Genomic DNA, 19432 nt, shown 5'->3' with positions numbered 1-19432 from the left:
TCTAAGATCAGGAACAAGACAAAGCTGCCCACTCTTGCCACTCTTATTCAACACAGTATTGAAAACCCTGGCCACAGAAATTAGGCAAGAAATAAAAAGCATCCAAATTGGAAAAGAAGAAGTAAAACTGTCACTATGTGCAGATGACCTGATTTTACATATTAATAAAAGTCAAGACTTGACCAAAAATCTATTAGAAATAATAAACATATACAGTAAAGTTGCAGGATACAAAATCAATATATAAAATCTATTATATTTCTATGCATTAACAATGAACTAGCATAAAGAGAAGTTAAGAAAACAATCTCATTTACAATCACAACTAAAAGAATAAAATACCTAGGAATAAATTTAACCAATGAGGTAAAAGATTTGTACGCTGGGGCTTCCCTGGTGGCGCAGTGGTTGAGAGTCCACCTGCCGATGCAGGGGACACGGGTTCGTGCCCCGGTCCGGGAAGATCCCACATGCCGTGGAGCGGCTGGGCCCGTGAGCCATGGCCGCTGAGCCTGCGCGGCGAGAGCCTGTGCTCCACAACGGGAGAGGCCACAACAGTGAGAGGCCCGCGTACCGCAAAAAAAAAAAAAAAAAAAAGATTTGTACACTGAAAACTATAAAAGATTGTTGAAAGACTGAAGAAGACACAAAGAAATGGAAAGATACTCCATGCTATGGACTGGAAGAATTAACATTGTTAAAATATCCATATTACCTAAATCAATCTATAGATTCCATGCAATACCTATCAAAATCCCCATGACATTTTACACAAAAATAAAAAATCCTAAATTTTATATGAAATCACAAAAGACCCCAAGTAGCCAAAGCAATCCTGAGAAACAAGAACAAAGCTAGAGATATCACCCCCCCAATTTCAAACTATATTACAAAGCTATAATAGTCAAAATAACATGGTGCTGGCAGAAAAACGGACACAAAGATCAATGGAACAAAAACTGAGAGCCCATAAATAAACCCACACATATATGGACAATCAATTTACAACAAAGGAGCAAAAAATACACAATGGAGAAAGGAGAGTCTCTTCAATAAATGGTGCTGGGAAAGCTAAACAGTCTCACAGATAAAATGAAACCCTTATCTCATACCATACACAAAAATCAACTCAAAATGGATTAAAGACTTGAATTTAAGACCTGAAACCATAAAACTCTCAGAAGAAAAACATAGTACGCTCTTTGACATCAGTCTTAGCAATGTCTTTCTGGATATGTCTCTTCATGCAAGGGAAGCAAAAACAAAAATAGATCAATAAGACTATACCAAATTAAAAAGCTTCTGCACAGCAAAGGAAACCATTAACAAAACAAAAACACAACCTAGTGAATAGGAGAAGATAGTTTCAAATAATATATCCAATAAAGGGTTTAAATCCAAACTACATAAAGAATTCATACAACTCAACAACAACAAAAAAACCAGATTTACAAATGGGCAGAGGAGCTGAACAAACATTTTCCCAAAGATGACATACAGATGGCCAACAGGCATATGAAAAGGGATTCGACATCACTGATTATTAGGGAAATGCAAATCAAAACCACAATGAGATATTATCTCACACCCATTAGAATGGCTATTATCAAAAAGGCAAAAAGTAAGAAGTGTTTGGGAAGGATATGGAGAAAAGGGAAGCCTCATACACTGTTGGTGGGAATGTAAATTGGTGCAGCCACTATGGAAAACAGTAGGAAGATTCCTCAAAAAATTAATAATAGAACTACCTATGATCCAGCTATTTCACTTCTGGGCATCCAAGGAAAATGTAAACACTAATTCAAAAAGATATATGCACCACTATGTTCCAGAGGGGGTTACCAGGGGGGTAACTACTGTATACTACTTCTGTAGTGTATCCAGAAGCGGCAGTACAATGTTATAAACCAATGTTACCTCAATATATTAAAAAAAAAAAATAAAGGAAGGCTATATAAAGTCCTCTTGTAGGGAGGGACACCACAGTTTTCTGGGGTTCCCATTTTCTTTTCAAGTCGCTAAACTGAGAGGCTGTAAGCCTAGAACCGTGTGTAGCCAAGCTCTTCTTCCACTTACCACATGGAGGACCATCTGCAGAATGAGACCAAACCAAGAAAACAAAGCTGAGAGACTGAGTTCAGGGAGCCGCTGAGGCCAGCAAATTCCAGAACTTTCTTGTTGTTTGAGGCAATAATGTACAAAATCTCTCTTTAAAAGAAAAAAAAAATAGGAACAGGTTTCTATTGCTTGTCACCAACAGTGCTCAGACTAAACTTGTCTGTAAGGTCAGGACGTGACACACTGTGAGCTGAGATATCAAAGATGGTAGTGAATAATCAAGTGACTCTACGAATATCAAACTTAATCATTTTAATTTCTACATATGAACAAAAGGATTTTGACTTCTACCTCATAAGTTCTTATGTCAATAAAAAGAGTTCATGCATTAAGCAATTCAACTCACCATCTGCCACCTAGCCGGTGTTCATTAAAATTTAAGCCTCTGTTCCTTCCTTCTTTCCCTTATTCCTTCCCCCTGCCTTCCTCAAGGCTAAAACCACACAGTGTTTCATCTTCATGTTGCCATCACCCAACAATGTCATGAGGTTTAATAAAGACCTGTGGAATGAACGAATGAGGGTGATTAGGACAGAGAGTGGGCTGAGAGAAGAGATGTTCAAGTACAAGGAAAATCCAAATAAATGGAAGCCTTGTCTCTGACCCCTATGTTCAGAGCCACAAGCAGTTCAGGGCCTTTCACTGAATTGGGAATAACACACTCTGCCCTGTGCTTCAGCTGTACACCAACGCAACTAGACCACAACCACAGACAATGGGTAACATTCTATACCCCTACAAATACTTCTCCATTTGTCCAGCGGAATTACAGCACTCAGGCCAAAGGTAGAACAGAACATGGGTTTAGGGAACCTAGCATTAACTTCAATGCATCATTGTCTTTCACTGCTTTTTTTTTTAACTGTATAAATTAATTGTCACATATACTTCTCAATTCTCATCAGAAGCCTGAACCACTCATTAAATCCACCCGTAAGTGCCCTGGAATGAATCAATTACAGCCAAAAATGACAAGAATGACAAATCACTTAGCATTCAGAATAAAAATTAAAAGCACTAAAAATGTGATTACTTCCTCTACAAAAACAGGTTGCATCTCTGATTGATTTAAAAGCTTGTATACGTAAACCTTTACATTTGTTTCAAAGCTTCTTGTCTGCTCCTAAAATAATTCTCCATTAACTTCAATTCACTGTATACTTTTTGCCCATCTCAAAGCTTAAAACAAACAAAGCGAGCCCATTTTATGCATTTGTTTGTTTGCTCATTTATTTTGTGAACGGTTATAGGAAATAGAAGTAATAGATTGATTCTATAATATATGCATTTTTATGTACATCACATTGGTTTGCACAGGGCACAAGACTTAATAACAATAGTCAATGGTTATAGCTTATAAGTGCCTTATCTCTCATACAAAGTTTCTAAAGAGGATAGAACAAGTAGGATCACTAACTTACAAGTGAGGAGACCAAGACCTGGAGTTTTTAAGTGAGTTGCACAGTGACTGCCTGGGAAGTACCCCTGCTGAGACTGGAACCCAGGTCTCTGATGTGATCATCACCATTGTGTAGACTGAACAGCCAGACTCTCAGCTCCACGTCTTACTAGTCACATGACCTGGGTGAGCCATGTCACCTCTCTGTGCTTCAGGTGCCTCGTCTGTAACACGAGGGAAATAAAAGTGTCCCCATGGGCCTTAAATGAGCATCTGGAACACAGTAAGTTCTGAACACGTATTCTCTTATTATACCCACCCAGAATGCTTCTCACTACATCATATTACCTCATAAGCAAGGTAATTTATTTTTCAAGTATTTTTGTAGATTCGAGAAATAGATAAACCTGGATTTGAATTTTGCCCCGAGACTTAATATCATGTGACACTGGCAAGTTACATAAGCTCTCAGAACCCACTGCCTCATTAATAAAAGAGAAATAATAATTGTCACTTCATACAGGTGTTATCTCCATTAAACAAGGTAATGCCATAAATCGCTTAGTACGTGCTCAGCATGGTATAAGCACATTATAAATGGGAGTTACCATTATCTAAGTCATATAAGCAATATTTCTGTAGCTAAAGCCCTCACCTACAGTTACAAGGTCTCTAATCCCTCGGAAAATCAGCCCTCAATGTTTTTTTTTTGGAAATTCCAAGGGGTGTTGAATATGGCAAGTTATCTTATTAACCCCATGGCCTCTGCCGCAGTGGCAGCCACCCTGGTTAAGGAAGGACTTCAATGATAGACTCCTTATAGAGTGGTGGGGACCAGAAATCACTTTGCTGGATACTCAGTGTGGGTCAAACCAATCATGACCATAAAACCCAAAAAGGAAGGCAACCTCTGATTATCATTTATAATATAACTATGAATACAAACACTAATCCTACTACTAATATTTAACATGACACTAAGGACATTTATTGAATGCCTACTAATGCCAAGTTCTGTTCTCAGGGAATAAGAACTTAGGCACAGAGATACTTTTAACATTTCCCTGAAATGAGTGTGGGGACGTTAGGCAGCTTGCCCAAGGTTGGGAGCAGCAGTGTCGGAATTTATACCTCGAAATCTGTTCCCAGTAACGTTAAACTAATCATGAACATCACTTTCTGCACTGCAGCTAACTCTTAGATTTTCAAATTCTATTTGAACATAGAACTCTATTCCCTGTACAACAACTTCGAAACCTCAGCAAGTTAGATTCCAAGAGGCTGTGCTTTGGTGAGGAGATTTATTTATAGGTGTCAGAAACTTAAGCCACTTGTATTTTGTATCTTTGCAGTGTCAGGTATTCCAAAGCATTTACAAACGTAATACAAATCAAAAATATCAAAGGCAGGACTTTCCCCATTTATAGCATCCATCTCCAGCAGAATCTGTAAGTAACCAGAGGCAAACCTGAGAAGCCACAGGAAAGTGACAGAGAAGGGGGCTTCCCTGGTGGTGCAGTGGTTAAGAATCCGCCTGCCAACGCAGGGGACACGGGTTCGAGCCCTGGTCCGGGAAGATCCCACATGCCACGGAGCAACTAAGCCCCGTGCACCACAACTACTGAGCCTGTGCTCTAGAGCCCGCGAGCCACAACTACTGAGCCTGCGTGCCACAACTACTGAAGCCCACGTGCCTAGAGCCCATGCTCTGCAACAAGAGAAGCCACCACAGTGAGAAATCCGTGCACCGAAATGAAGAGCAGCCCCTGCTCACTGCAACTACAGAAAGCCCACGCGCAGCCAAAAATATAAATAAATAAATAAATAACCTTATTTTAAAAAAGTGACAGAGAGGGAATGAGCAATGAGAAGGTGTCCCTGCGGAAAAATATCACAGCTATCAAGCACAACACGCAGGCTGTTGGGGGAAGGGTTTATGCTGCCGACAACCCCCTGAGCTGAACCACACACTTCCATACAACTCTCTAAGCTCCCCATGTTTCTATTTAATTTTAGAAGGAGTGAAGCCACTGCAAAAGATAGGGAGGGACTCACCCATCAACTGTGCCATGGAAACTTCCTTCAGATCCTATGTCTCTTGCTCTAGGTGGGACAGCAAATGAACAAAGGAGGAAAAAAATCTATAAATCTGAAGGCAGGCCACTTGATAGATTTCCCCAAAGAAATTTATTTATTTTTAATTTTATTTATTTTTATACAGCAGGTTCTTATTAGTTACCTATTTTCTACATATTAGTGTTTATATGTCAATCCCAATGTCCCAATTCATCACACCACCACCACCACCCGCCTCCCCGCTTTTGCCCCTTGGTGTCCATACGTTTGTTCTCTACATCTGTGTGTCTATTTCTGCCTTGCAAACTGGTTCATCTGCGGCATTTTTCTAGATTCCACACATATGCATTAATATACGATATTTGTTTTTCTCTTTCTGACTTACATCACTCTGTATGACAGTCTCTAGGTCCATCCACATCTCTACAAATGACCCAATTTTGTTCCTTTCTATGGCTGAGTAAAATTCCATTCTATATACGTACCACATCTTCTTTATACATTCATTTGTCGATGGGCATCTAGGTTGCTGCCATGACCTGGCTATTGTAAACAGTGCTGCAATGAACATTGGGGTGCATGTGTCTTTTTGAATTATGGTTTTCTCTGGGTATATGCCCAGGAGCGGGATTGCTGGGTCATATGGTAGTTCTATTTTTAGTTTTTTAAGGAACCTCCATACTGTTCTCCATAGTGGCTGTATCAATTTATATTCCTACCAACAGTGCAAGAGGGTTCCCTTTTCTCCACACCCTCTCCAGCATTTGTTGTTTGTAGGTTTTTTGATGATGCCCATTCTGACTGGTGAAGGTGATACCTCATTGTAGTTTTGATTTGCATTTCTCTAATAATTACTGATGTTGAGCAGCTTTTCATGTGCCTCTTGGCCATCTGTATGTCTTCTCTGGAGAGATGTCTATTTAGGTCTTCTGCCCATTTTTTTTTTTTTAATATTAACCTGCATGAGCTGTTTATATATTTTGGAGATTAATCCTTTATTGATTTGTTTGCAAATATCTTCTCCCATTCTGAGGGTTGTTTTTTCGTCTTGTTTATAGTTTCCTTTGCTGTGCAAAAGCTTTTAAGTTTCATTAGGTCCCATTCATTTATTTTTATTTTTATTTCCATTACTCTAGGAGGTGGGTCAAAAAAGATCTTGCTGTGATTTATGTCAAAGAGTGTTCTTCCTATGTTTTCCTCTAAGAGTTTTTGTTTTTTAATAGACCTTTATTGGAGCATAATTGCTTCACAATACTGTGTTAGTTTCTGTTGCACAACAAAACGAATCAGCCGTATGCATACACATGTCCCCATATCCCCTCCCTCTTGAGCCTCCCTCCCATCCTCCCTATCCCACCCCTCTAGGTCATCACAAAGCACCAAGTCGATCTCCCTGTGCCATGCTGCTGCTTCCCACCAGCCAACTATTTTGCATTTGGTATGTATATATGTTGATGCTACTCTCATTTTGCCCCAGCTTTGTGCGCCCACCCCATGTCTACAAGTCCATTCTCTATGTCTACCTCATCTAAGAGTTTTATAGTGTTCGGTCTTACATTTAGGTCTTTAATCCACTTTGAGTTTATTTTTGTGTATGGTGTTAGGGAGTGTTCTAATTTCATTCTTTTACATGTAGCTGTCCTGTTTTCCCAGCACCACTTTTTGAAGAGACTGTCTTTTCTCCATTGTATATCCTTGCCTCCTTTGTCATAGATTAGTTGACCATATGTGTATGGGTTTATCTCTGGGCTTTCTATCCTGTTCCATTGATCTATATTTCTGTTTTTGTGCCAGTACCATACTGTCTTCATTACTGTAGCTTTGTAGTATAGTCTGAAGTCAGGGAGTCTGATTCTCCAGCTGTTTTTTTTCCCACAAGATTGCTTTGGCTATTCAGGGTCTTTTGTGTCTCCATACAAATTTTAAGATTATTTTGTTCTAGTTCTGCAAAAAATGTCATTGGTAATTTGATAGGACTTGCACTGAATCTGCGGATTGCTTTGGGTAATATAGTAATTTTCACAATATTGATTCTTTGAATTCAAGAACATGGTATATCTCTCCATCTGTTTGTGTCATCTTTGATTTCTTTCATCAGTGTCTTATAGTTTTCTGAGTACAGATCTTTTACCTCCTTAGGTAGGTTTATTCCTAAGTATTTTATTCTTTTTGTTGCAACGGTGAATGGGATTGTTTCCTTAATTTCTCTTTCTGATCTTTCATTGTTATTGTATAGGAATGCAAGAGATTTCTGTGCATTAATTTTGTATCCTGCTACTTTACCACATTCATTCATTAGCTCTAATAGTTTTTTGGTGGCATCTTTAGGATTACCTATGTATAGTATAATGTCATCTGCAAACAGTGACAGTTTTATTTCTTCTTTTCCAATTTGGATTCCTTTTATTTCTTTTTCTTCTCTGACTGTCATGGCTAGGATTTGCAAACCCACGTTGAATAACAGTGGTGAGACTGGACATCCTTGTCGTGTTCCTGATCTTAGAGGAAATGATTTCAGTTTTTCACCATTGAGAATGATGTTGGCTGTGGGTTTGTCATATATGGCCTTCATTATGTGGAGGTAGGTTCCCTCTATGCCCACTTTCTGGAGAGTGTTTATCACAAATGGGTGTTGAATTTTGTCAAAGATTTTTCTGCATCTATTGAGATAATCACATGGTTTTTCTTCTTCAGTTTGTTAATATGGTGTTTCACATGGATTGACTTGCGTATACTGAAGAATCCTTGCATTCCTGGGATAAACCTCACTTGATCATAGTGTATGATCCTTTTAATGTATTGTTGGATTCTGTTTGCTAGTATCTTGTTGAGAATTTTTGAATCTATATTCATCAGTGATAGTAGTCTGTAATTTTCTTTTTTTGTAGTATCTTTGTCTGGTTTTGGGATCAGGGTGATGGTGGCCTCATAGAATGAGTTTGGGAGTGTTTCTTCCTCTGCAGTTTTTTGGGAGAGTTAAGAAGGATAGGTGTTAGCTCCTCTCAAAATGTTTGATAGAATTCACCTGTGAAGCCATCTGGTCCTGGCCTTTGGTTTGTTGAAAGATTTTTAATCACAGTTTCAATTTCATAACTTGTGATTGGTCTGTTCATATTTTCTATTTCTTCCTGGTTCAGTCTTAGAAGTTATACCTTTCTAAGAATTTGTCCATTTCTTCCAGGTTGTCCATTTTATTGGCATAGAGTTGCTTGTAGTAGTCTCTTAGGATGCTTTGTATTTCTGCAGTGTGTGTTGTACCTTCTCCTTTTTCATTTCTAATTTTATTGATTTGATTCCTCTCCCTCTTTTTCTTCATGAGTCTGCCTAAAGGTTTATCCATTTTGTTTATCTTGTCAAAGAACCAGCTTTTAGTTTTATTGATCTATGCTATTGTTTTCTTTGTTTCTGTTTCATTTATTTCTCCTCTGATCTTTGTGATTTCTTTCCTTCTACTACCTTTAGATTTTGTTTGTTTTTCTTTCTCTAGTTCCTTTAGGTGTAAGGTTAGACTATCTTGAGATTTTTCTTGTTTCTTGAGGTAGGATTGTATTGTTATAAACTTCCCTCTTAGAACTGCTTTTGCCGCATCTCATAGGTTTTGGATCGTCCTATTGTCATTGTCATTTGTCTCTAGGTACTTTTTGATTTCCTCTTTGATTTCTTCAGTGATCTCTTGGTTATTTAGTAACGTATTGTTTAGCCTCCATGTGTTTGTGTTTTTTACGGGTTTTTTTCTCCCTGTAATTTATTTCTAATCTTACAGCATTGTGGTCAGAAAAGATGCTTGGTATGATTTCAATTTTCTTAAATTTACCAAGGCTTGATCTGTGACCCAAGATGTGATCGTTCCTGGAGAATTATCTGTGTGCACTTGAGAAGAAAGTGTGATCTGCTGTTTTTGGATGGAATGTTCTATAAATATCAATTAAATCTATCTGGTCTATTGTGTCATTTAAAGCTGTGTTTCCTTATTAATTTTCTGTCTGGATGATCTGTCCATTGATGTAAGTGAGGTGTTAAAGTCTTCCACTATTATTGTGTTACTGTCCATTTCCTCTTTTATAGCTGTTAGCAGTTGCCTTATGTATTAAGGTGTTCCTATGTTGGGTGCATATATATTTATAATTGTTGTATCTTCTTCTTAGATTGATCCATTGATCATTAGGTAGTGTCCATCCTTGTCTCTTGTAACATTCTTTATTTTAAAGTCTATTTTATCTGTATGAGTATTGCTACTCCAGCTTTCTTTTGATTTCCATTTTCATGGAATATCTTTTTCCATCCCCTCACTTTCAGTCTGTATGTGTCCCTAGGTCTGAAGTTGGTCTCTTGTAGACAGCATATATATGGGTCATGGTTTTGCATCCATTCATCAAGCCTGTGTCTTTTGATTGGAGTATTTAATCCATTCACATTTAAGGTAATTATCAATATGTATGTTCCTATGACAATTTTCTTAATTGTTTTGGGTTTGCTTTGTAGGTCCTTTCTTCTCTTGTGTTTCCCACTTAGAGAAGTTCCTTTAGCATTTGTTATAGAGCGGGTTTGGTGGTGCTGAATTCCCTTAGCTTTTGCTTGTCTGTAAGCCTTTTGATATCTCCATCAAATCTGACTGAGATCCTTGCCAGGTAGAGTCATCTTGGTTATAGGTTCTTCCCTTTCATCACTTTCAATATATCGTGCCACTCCCATCTAGCTTGTAGAGTTTCTGCTGAAAAATCAGCTATTAACCTTATCGGAGTTCCCTTGTATGTTGTCATTTTTCCCTTGTTGCTTTTAATAATTTTTCTTTGTCTTTAATTTTTGTCAATTTGATTAGTATGTGTCTCTGCGTGTTTTTCCTTGGGTTTATCCTGCCTGGGACTCTCTGCGCTTCCTGGACTTGGGTGGCTATTTCCTTTCCCATGTCAGGGAAGTTTTCGACTATAATCTCTTAAAATATTTTCTCAGGTCCTTTCTCTCTCTCTTCTGTTTCTGGGACCCCTATAATGCGAATGTTGGTGTATTTAATGCTGTCCCAGAGGTCTCTTAGGCTGTCTTCATTTCTTTTCATTCTTTTTTCTTTATTCTGTTCCGCAGCAGTGAATTCCACCATTCTGTCTTCCAGGTCACTTATCCATTCTTCTGCCTCAGTTATTCTGCTATTGATTCCTTCTAGTGTATTTTTCATTACAGTTATTATATTGTTCATCTCTGTCTGTTTGTTCTTTAATTCTTCTAGGTGTTTGTTCTTTAATTCTTCTGATGTCTTTGTTAAACATTTCTTGCATCTTCTCGATCTTAGCCTCCATTCTTTTTCCAAGGTCCTGGATCATCTTCACTATCATTATTCTGAATTCTTTGTCTGGAAGGTTGCCCATTTCCACTTCATTTAGTTGTTTTTCTGGGGTTTTATCTTGTTCCTTCATCTAGTACATAGTCCTCTCCCTTTTCATTTTGTCTGTCTTTTTGTGAACGTGCTTTTCGTTCCACAGGTTACAGGATTCTAGTTCTTCTTGCTTCTGCTGTCTGCCCTCTGATGGATGAGGCTACCCCCCTAAAGAAATTTAAAGTCAAGTGCCACAAGTCGACAATAAGCCTTGTCCATCTTATTTCAACCAGGGAGATACTCACTTTTTTGCAAGTAAACCACATAGGACATTTCAACATTTGGGAGGTAAAGATCACAAAAAATAACTGTATTGCTTTTCACAGATGAATTTCATACAGTTTTAATAGTAATACTATTCATGATGATTAAGCGATCAACAATAGAAACAAGGAGTTGAAATTTTATGGGAAATGGAAAATGGAAAAAAAAAACTGGGATTGACGTTCAATACATACTTGAAGTAGAACTTCACTAATTAGCTGAATGACATTAATACTTAGCTGAATAACTAAGTGGACAGCACATAATTTTTAGCACATCAATCAAAATTCATCATTCACATGCTAATCAGGTACTCTAAGCTCTGTGCTACAAATGATAAGGGGTACAGAGAAATCTCATCCCCAACCCCTAACCATGTGAAACTACAGCCTGGTTGGCAAGACGGAATGAGATGCATGCATTCTACAGACATTTACCCTGTGCCAGGCAGGCCACTAGACATCTACGACCGAGATGGCTAAGGCAGCTTTTTCCCTCAAGGGATTCACAGCTGATTTGGGGAAAACAATGACAACAAAAAAGACTATGAACAAATACTAATGTTTTAGTTCTTTAATAAGAGTTGATGCAGAAGTAACTATAAAAATAGCTACCATTCACAACCCTCCTAGGCCTCACATGAGCCCCTGCCATGTTAACAACAACCTGCTGTGGATTATGATCATGGCTTTGTCATAGTAAAAACAGGGTAGCTGAAGCTCAGAGAGGTTGTGTGCCTTGCCTCCAGTCACACAGCTAGAGAGGCATTAGAACCCAGGCCCACCTGACTCCAAAGTCCACTATTTTTCTCTACAGCATTCCATTCCCATAGAGTAATTACATACAAGGGCAGCTAAGAGTGAGAAATGACTAGCTTTGCTGGGAGAAATCAGGGACGGTTTTATAGAGGAAGTGACACAAGGAGATAACAAATAATAAAATCATAGGTGGTCAAAGGTACAAGCTTCCAGTTATAAGATAAAGAAATAATAGTGATTAATGTACAACATGATTAATATTATTAACACCATTGTATGTTACATGTGAAATTATCAAGAGATAAGTCCTAAGGGTTCTCATCACAAGGAAAGTTTCTTTTCTTTTTCTTTAATTTTGTATCTATATGAGATGACTGATGTTGACTAAACTTACTGTGGTAATCATTTCATGACGCATGCAAGTCGAATCATTATTCTGTACACCTTACACTTACAGTGCTGTATGTCATTTATGTCTCAAAACTGGAAAAATATATATATTAATGTAGTACTATTAGAGATAAATTTTAATATATCTATCTTGGTCTATAAAAAGTTTCATTTACTTTGTAAATGATTAAAAAGAAGATACAGATTACAGTCTTAATATTTCATCTCAGTTGACAGTTTATCTTAGGAAACAACAGAAGAGAGCTACTCCTAACTGGACTTGGAAACCTTCTGTTTTGCGCTTGTCTCCTGCACATGACCACTAGATGGCGTTAGTTGCACATTCATTCCAAGGCCAGTCTGCAAAATAGTCACCATTTCAGCACTTGGCTTCACAAAACGTACTGTCTTTTAAAAACTTAAATTTCCATATCATTATTAGGTATGGCAAGTGGGTCACAGAAGGATGGCTGTTTAAGACTATGTAACGTCTTTACTATATCTGTGTTAAGAACTGGTTGTGTCTTTGACAGCTAAGCTAATGTGTTTACAACTTATATATTACAACTTCCTAAAAATTGCATAAACACAGAGATTTAATTCTGTGTAGATCACTGCTTTTATGCACAAAAGAAGGTATTATATTTGTATTCACTTTTTTAAAAAATCAGGGCTGAGGCAAAATCGCCTTATGTTACTTCTTCTATTAAATAAATATTATTTCTAAGGCAATCTGCCTAAATTTGGCTTTTTAACAATTACTCGTGAAAACGAACATCAGATTCAGTTTGTGGTCGGTTCAAAGTAAATGAATTTGAATGTGAGCCCAGAACTGAAATTTGGTATCTTCACATTTTTCAGTCTCGATATCCATTTGACACCAGGAAAAGCATGGAAATGTTATTTTGGTTATAAAGCTGCCATGAGAGGCCTGCTCAGCATGTCATTTCATGGAAAGGGCTCCAGGCAAAGCCATTACATGGAGGCGCCAATGAAAGGAGCCTGGGAATAAACCACGTACAGCCTGTGTGCACATTAGGTTTAAGTCGTAGGAAGAGAGGATGAGAAGCTGGGAAGAAAAATGAAAATGATCCAAAGTAATCAACATGCTCATTTTTAGGAAATAACAGCGACTGTTAACCATTTCCTGATAAAGGGTGTGCAAACCTCAAAACATTTTCAAAATTGCTTGTGGATTAAAAACACATTCCATCAATGATGGAAATATTTACAAGCAATTACTTTAATATTAAGACACTCTACACACACTTGCTTTATCTTGTTTTCAGAGTATTTTAGAGTACACTCAAATTTCATACACATCAGAATTAGAGAAGAATTTATCTTACCAAAACCTCACTTCATGATAATTTATGTTCTACTGTTCAACTTGAAATTTTTTTTAATTGGATTTCCAGGACAAGTTCTGTATTATATTTCCATTTGAATAGAAAATAGAAAACATATTAAGGGGGAAAAGTACTGTTAATCACCAGAAGATGGCGCTATCCTCAGACCTAAAAATCCCACGCTCCACTGATAAAGTACCTTTCCTATCCTGAATGATGCTTCAGCATAATCTGGTTAACCACTGCATTACAATTTAAAAAAAGAACTTAACCATATATATAAATAACAATATGTGGTGGAATTCCTGCCTTGCAGAATGTCATCACTTGCTATGCTAAGAGCAGCCATCATTTACCTAAGCTAATGACAACAGAAGCAAAAAGGATGCCATTCTGTAGTGCCACAATCATCACAATTTATAACTTTAATGCTTAGTTGTTGCATTTACCCAACTGAAATGTATGATTCCCTTATTTGCTTGCAGAGTCCACAAAAATCTCTATTTTGGCATTCATCATTTTATGAGGACTGCTATTTTTCTTGGTTAACTGGAAAATGAATAAAACACGCATGTGAGAGAATAAGGAAGAAAAAAAAAGGCTAAAGGACGTGAAGGGTTTTAAGTGCTCCTTTTACTACTTTCAGCTTATTCCAGAAAACAAGACAGGAACAGGCATTTATGTGGGCCAAGGCAATGAGTGCCATGTTGGGATTCCCTCTGGTGAATGAGATGCCCATGCCCATTTTCAGGGGGGCTGGAGGAAGCCTGGCTCCACTGTTCACTACTTGTGTGACCTTTGGTAGGTTACTTTATACACTTAACTTTTACTTTCCTCAACTGTAGAAAGAAAATATTTAATAATGGTACCAATATCTTAATCACTCCTTATCCCTACACCCTCTCTATTTTTTAAAGCACTTACTACTTTCTGATCTTTGGGGGGCTCACTTATTTTTTAATCTTTTTTATTTCTCTCCCTCAATGGGCCACAAGCACATAGACCTTGTTTGTCTTGGCTTTCACCTTATGTCCAGTGTCTGGAGCATGGTAAGCCCACAACAAATATTCTCATTATAAAGGAATTTATTTGTATGTTTCATTTAGAAGTTGTGATTCCAAATGAAGCAATCAGTGAGGAGATGTAGTGAAGCTACACCCCAGATGTAGTGAAGATACCAACACAGAGCCTGGCGCATGGTAAGCCCTAAGAATTTCCGTAACACTTCATTCCCATTATGTGAATTTTTATATTTACTTTCCATCAATGTCAAATGGTATAGATTTTTAAATGTGTGCTAGTGACATAAAGTTGCCTTCATAAATAAACGTATTAAGTCAAACAACTATTTAGAAGAAAAAACCTATTAAGTAAATAATGGTATAGGTGGTATGTGTAACTGGCAATAGTTATTAAATCGGTCATGAATAACCAAAGATCGGGGAACTCACTACAAGAAGAATGAACGAGACAGGAGGTCAGGATCAAGAGTGAGGAGGAAGGCCTGGTGTAGGTGGGAAGGTCTTGATTTAACAGCTGGGTTGAGGCCAGCCGAGGGAGGAGCAAGAACTCTCTGCCTGGGGGAGCCCAATTGTGACTTCACGGGCTGCAGACATAAAGTGTATCTGAAGGTTTAACTACCACTCTAAGTTCATGGGGGAGAATCCCTCAATCATAGAGGGCCATGACTTACAAATTATCTATTGGATTTCAACATATAACAATGAGAAGCGTCTATAGTTTCTGATTTCTTTATAAACACCAAACCTAGAAAACTGGATATGACAGTGAAGGGCACTATTCTCAATGCTAAGAGTATGTGAAAGACATTTGGAAAGAATCCTTTGGCTCAGAGTCAAGAGATGAGAGAGGGAGAGCTATTGTCTTATACATTTGGAAGCAGAAATTTTCTATTCCTGAGAAGCAAACGTAAGTAGGGATGGCCAGTGGGAATGTACAATCACAGATTTTCCTGTACCTTTAAAGGTAACAAAGCATAAAATGAGTTCCTGAAAAAAAATCTACACCAAATATAAACTTGTAAATTTGTAAATACAGTATATATAAAATAGTATCGACTCTTCTGCAGGAAGTATTATGGGACATATCCAGAAATGTTCTGGTCTTCTAAAAAGCTAAGTAGTTATTCAATAATAGAAAAAAAAAAGTAAAATTCACAACTTATAATTCAAGAGGTTGGAAAAGAATAAATACTACCTGAATCCTTCCTTTATGTATAAATATTTATTTCCATTTAATTGTACAAAATTTTTCTATATAAATTGTCTTCCACTCTACTTGGAGAAACAAAACATGAAAATATACCAGGGGGGAAGAGAGCATGTATTGGATCACCTCAGGTTTTACTTAATTTTATTCTTTGTCAAGAGCCATATACTCATAAACGTTTGACTGAACAGTTCACTTTTAAATCAATTGTTTTGCATCATGAAAACGTGTACCTATGAGCATTGGCAACTTCCTGATGGCATCTGAGTATAGAGTAATAATTCCAACAGGAGGGATGCTGAAAATACAGAGTGCTGCCTGCTGGGAAGGCTTTTACTCTGGAGGAGATTCATAGAGCATGAGACTCTGGATTAAAAAATTGCTGAGACCTGAATTTCCCTTTCTCTCTCCAGCAAAACTCATGATTGCTGTCAGGTACTGCTGGCTCTTGTTATGGACTGAATTGTACCCCCGCTACCCGAACGCCAATTCATATGTTGAAGCCCTAACCCAGTACCTCAGTATGTGGCTGTATTTGGAGACAGAGCTTTTAAAGAGGTGACCAAGTTCAAATGAGGCAATTCAGATGTGCCCTAATCTAATCTGACTGGTGTATATAATTAGGACACACAGATAAGGCACCAGGGATGCAAGTGCACAGAGGACAGACCATGTAAGGACACAGGGAGAAGGCAGCCATCTGCAAGCCAAGGGGAGAGGCCTCAGAAGAAATTAAATCTGTGGACACCTTGACCTTGGACTTTGTAGCTTTCTTAACTGGGAGACAATAAATTCCTGTTATTTAAGCCATCCAGTCTGTGGCATTTTGTTATGGCAGCCTTAGCAAACTAATACAGTTCCCGAGGGAAAATTCCCTTTGGACCTACACTGTACAATGCCCATGAAGTAAAAGGATGTTATTATAGAACCTCAGTTGTCAGGATAGAACAATTTTTAAAGAAATAGGTTACTTAGGATACGGTCAAAGTAAGTGAAAATTCCACATAAGCTTTAAATGCTCTCCCCCTTTGCGTTGTTAAGGGTGTTTTAGATGCCACTTCATTGTGTACATTCTACAGAATATACTTTTCTGTTGCTTTTGGTTTCCCTTAAAACATTAATAAAAATAGATGAAAGCACATGTTGCACAATCTCTGGTAAATTCTACAACTGCAAAACATTTAAAACCCAATAAACATGAACCTCTCTGTGGTTTAGTTCTTACATGGTATAACATTAAAATACTTCAAACCAAGTTGCATTCTTTACTTCCATTTCTCATAGGATGTTAGGGGACTTGGCTTGCATTGCCTGAAACATGTTCCGTACCCATTTTTCTCTCTTCCGCAATTATTTGCAGTACAGGTTTGCTGGAACCTTTCATTCTCCATGAAGCTGGTGAATTATGTACCTGAGGATTGTGCTATTAGAGAAAATGAGCAATTTTTAAAAAGCTTTTCCCTCTAATTTTTGAAAGGAAGTAACCATCTCTAAGCATCTGACTGTATGTGAGTGCTACTCTTATTTTTAAATAATAAATCTATATATTATTTAATGATGATGACAGTTTATAAAATAGTATATCTATTACTTAATAACAATGTGGACTGAGAATATTATTTGTATGTGTGAATAATAAACATTCAGAGTGTGAATATGGGGCTGGTGTATTTAGCAATGATTTAATTTGTGGTCTGCAAGGGGAAAGATTATATATTCTGGAAAAGCTTAAAGTTTGTCGACATGTCATCCTTTAGGTGATTGGGTGTTCTATTGTTAAACGACGGACAAATTGAGAAAAGTTATCATCGATAGTTGATGCCTATCACACTCCCTTTAGATTTAATTCTTTTGACACTGGCACAACTTCCACACACTCTGAGCAAAGAGCCCCATTTTTATTTTGAATGAATGTACTGTAGTGTCTCTTACAATCACTGATCACAGAGACCATTCCTACTTCCCATCTTCTCAACAGCTTCCTTCAATGGACACTATGCAGAATTACATGACTGTCCCATCTCTGCCTGCTGCCTCACTCATTTTCTCAAAAAGATTTGTTCATTCTACTTAGACTGTTTGCATTTTTTTATGTAACATTTATATCCTATGGTTTGGTATTTCTTACAATGTAGGCTTTGTTCTCGCTAGAGATTTCCACACTTGAATGTTTAAAACTTGTTTTCTTTGCAGTCCCCTGCCATCAGAGGTTCATTATTGTATTTGGTTTTCATCTCATTTAGTTTCTATGGGATATGTTCTTGTTACTACGATTATTTATCCCAGATACAATGAATTTTACCTGATCTTCCAATTTTATACCAAGAGAAATATGTAATATTACAACAAGACATATATTTACTTCTGATTCTTAGAGAATAAACTGAGACTGAAGAAACTAGTTAACAGCAATAGTTGAGTAGAGTAGCTGTTAGTTTTACATGACTCTCTGGTAAGATTCCTACACACATTCCTACTGTCATCACTATCTGTATGAGATTAACACAGATGAAGGAATAGACACTGTAAGAGAAAAGATAATGTCAAAATATAAAGCAGAATTTTATGATGTAAGGATAAAAACCTTATCTTAAGAGAGATATTGGTAGATTCTCCTCCACTCCTAGCCCACCAAAAAGTACCTTGTAGTTGTAATTCTCCTCTCCTTCTTTCTCTCCCTTTCAAGATGTTTCACTTGGCTATATGAAACATGAAAATATACATACATTTTATACACACATGATAACTTGTAATTCTAGCAGATTAAGTACAGACACATTAAACCATTTCAGACAGATATGTGTATATGATTTGGGCATGTATATTATATACACTGAAGATTAGAAACAAAAGTCCATAGAGCCATTCTTTTTTTCTTTTTTTTTTTTGCAGTACGCGGGCCTCTCACTGTTGTGGCCTCTCCCGTTGTGGAGCACAGGCTCCGGACGTGCAGGCTCAGCGGCCATGGCTCACGGGCCCAGCCGCTCCGCGGCACGTGGGATCCTCCCACACCGGGGCACGAACCCGCGTCCCCTGCATCGGCAGGCAGACTCTCAACCACTGCGCCACCAGGGAAGCCTCATAGAGCCATTCTTTTAGGATATTATCTAAACGGCGAGAGAAAAACAAATAGGCTCCCTTGGGTAACGGACTTTGAAAGTAAAGAAGAATCTATGTTCCATGGGCACTGAAAATTTATAGATTACACTCAGTTTCAGTTTTATATTTGTGCATTTCTCCAAAACTAATTGAATGTCTTACATTACTTATGCTTAGAAAACACATGAAACAAACCAACAACATCAGGATGGACAAAAGTTACTCTGCTGCAAAATAATCAGTTCTTTAAGAAGGTTAAAGACTACTAGTATATTTGACTTAGTCATTTGGTCTATGAACACTTTTTGCCCATACATAATAAATTTCTCTTCCAATCTTTGACAGCACTATCAAAATTTTTTCATTTGTCAACTATAAGCTG

Source organism: Lagenorhynchus albirostris, chromosome 4 (genome assembly GCF_949774975.1).
Source record: "Lagenorhynchus albirostris chromosome 4, mLagAlb1.1, whole genome shotgun sequence".
Classification (NCBI taxonomy): domain Eukaryota; kingdom Metazoa; phylum Chordata; class Mammalia; order Artiodactyla; family Delphinidae; genus Lagenorhynchus; species Lagenorhynchus albirostris.
This window is presented reverse-complemented; position numbering follows the sequence as displayed.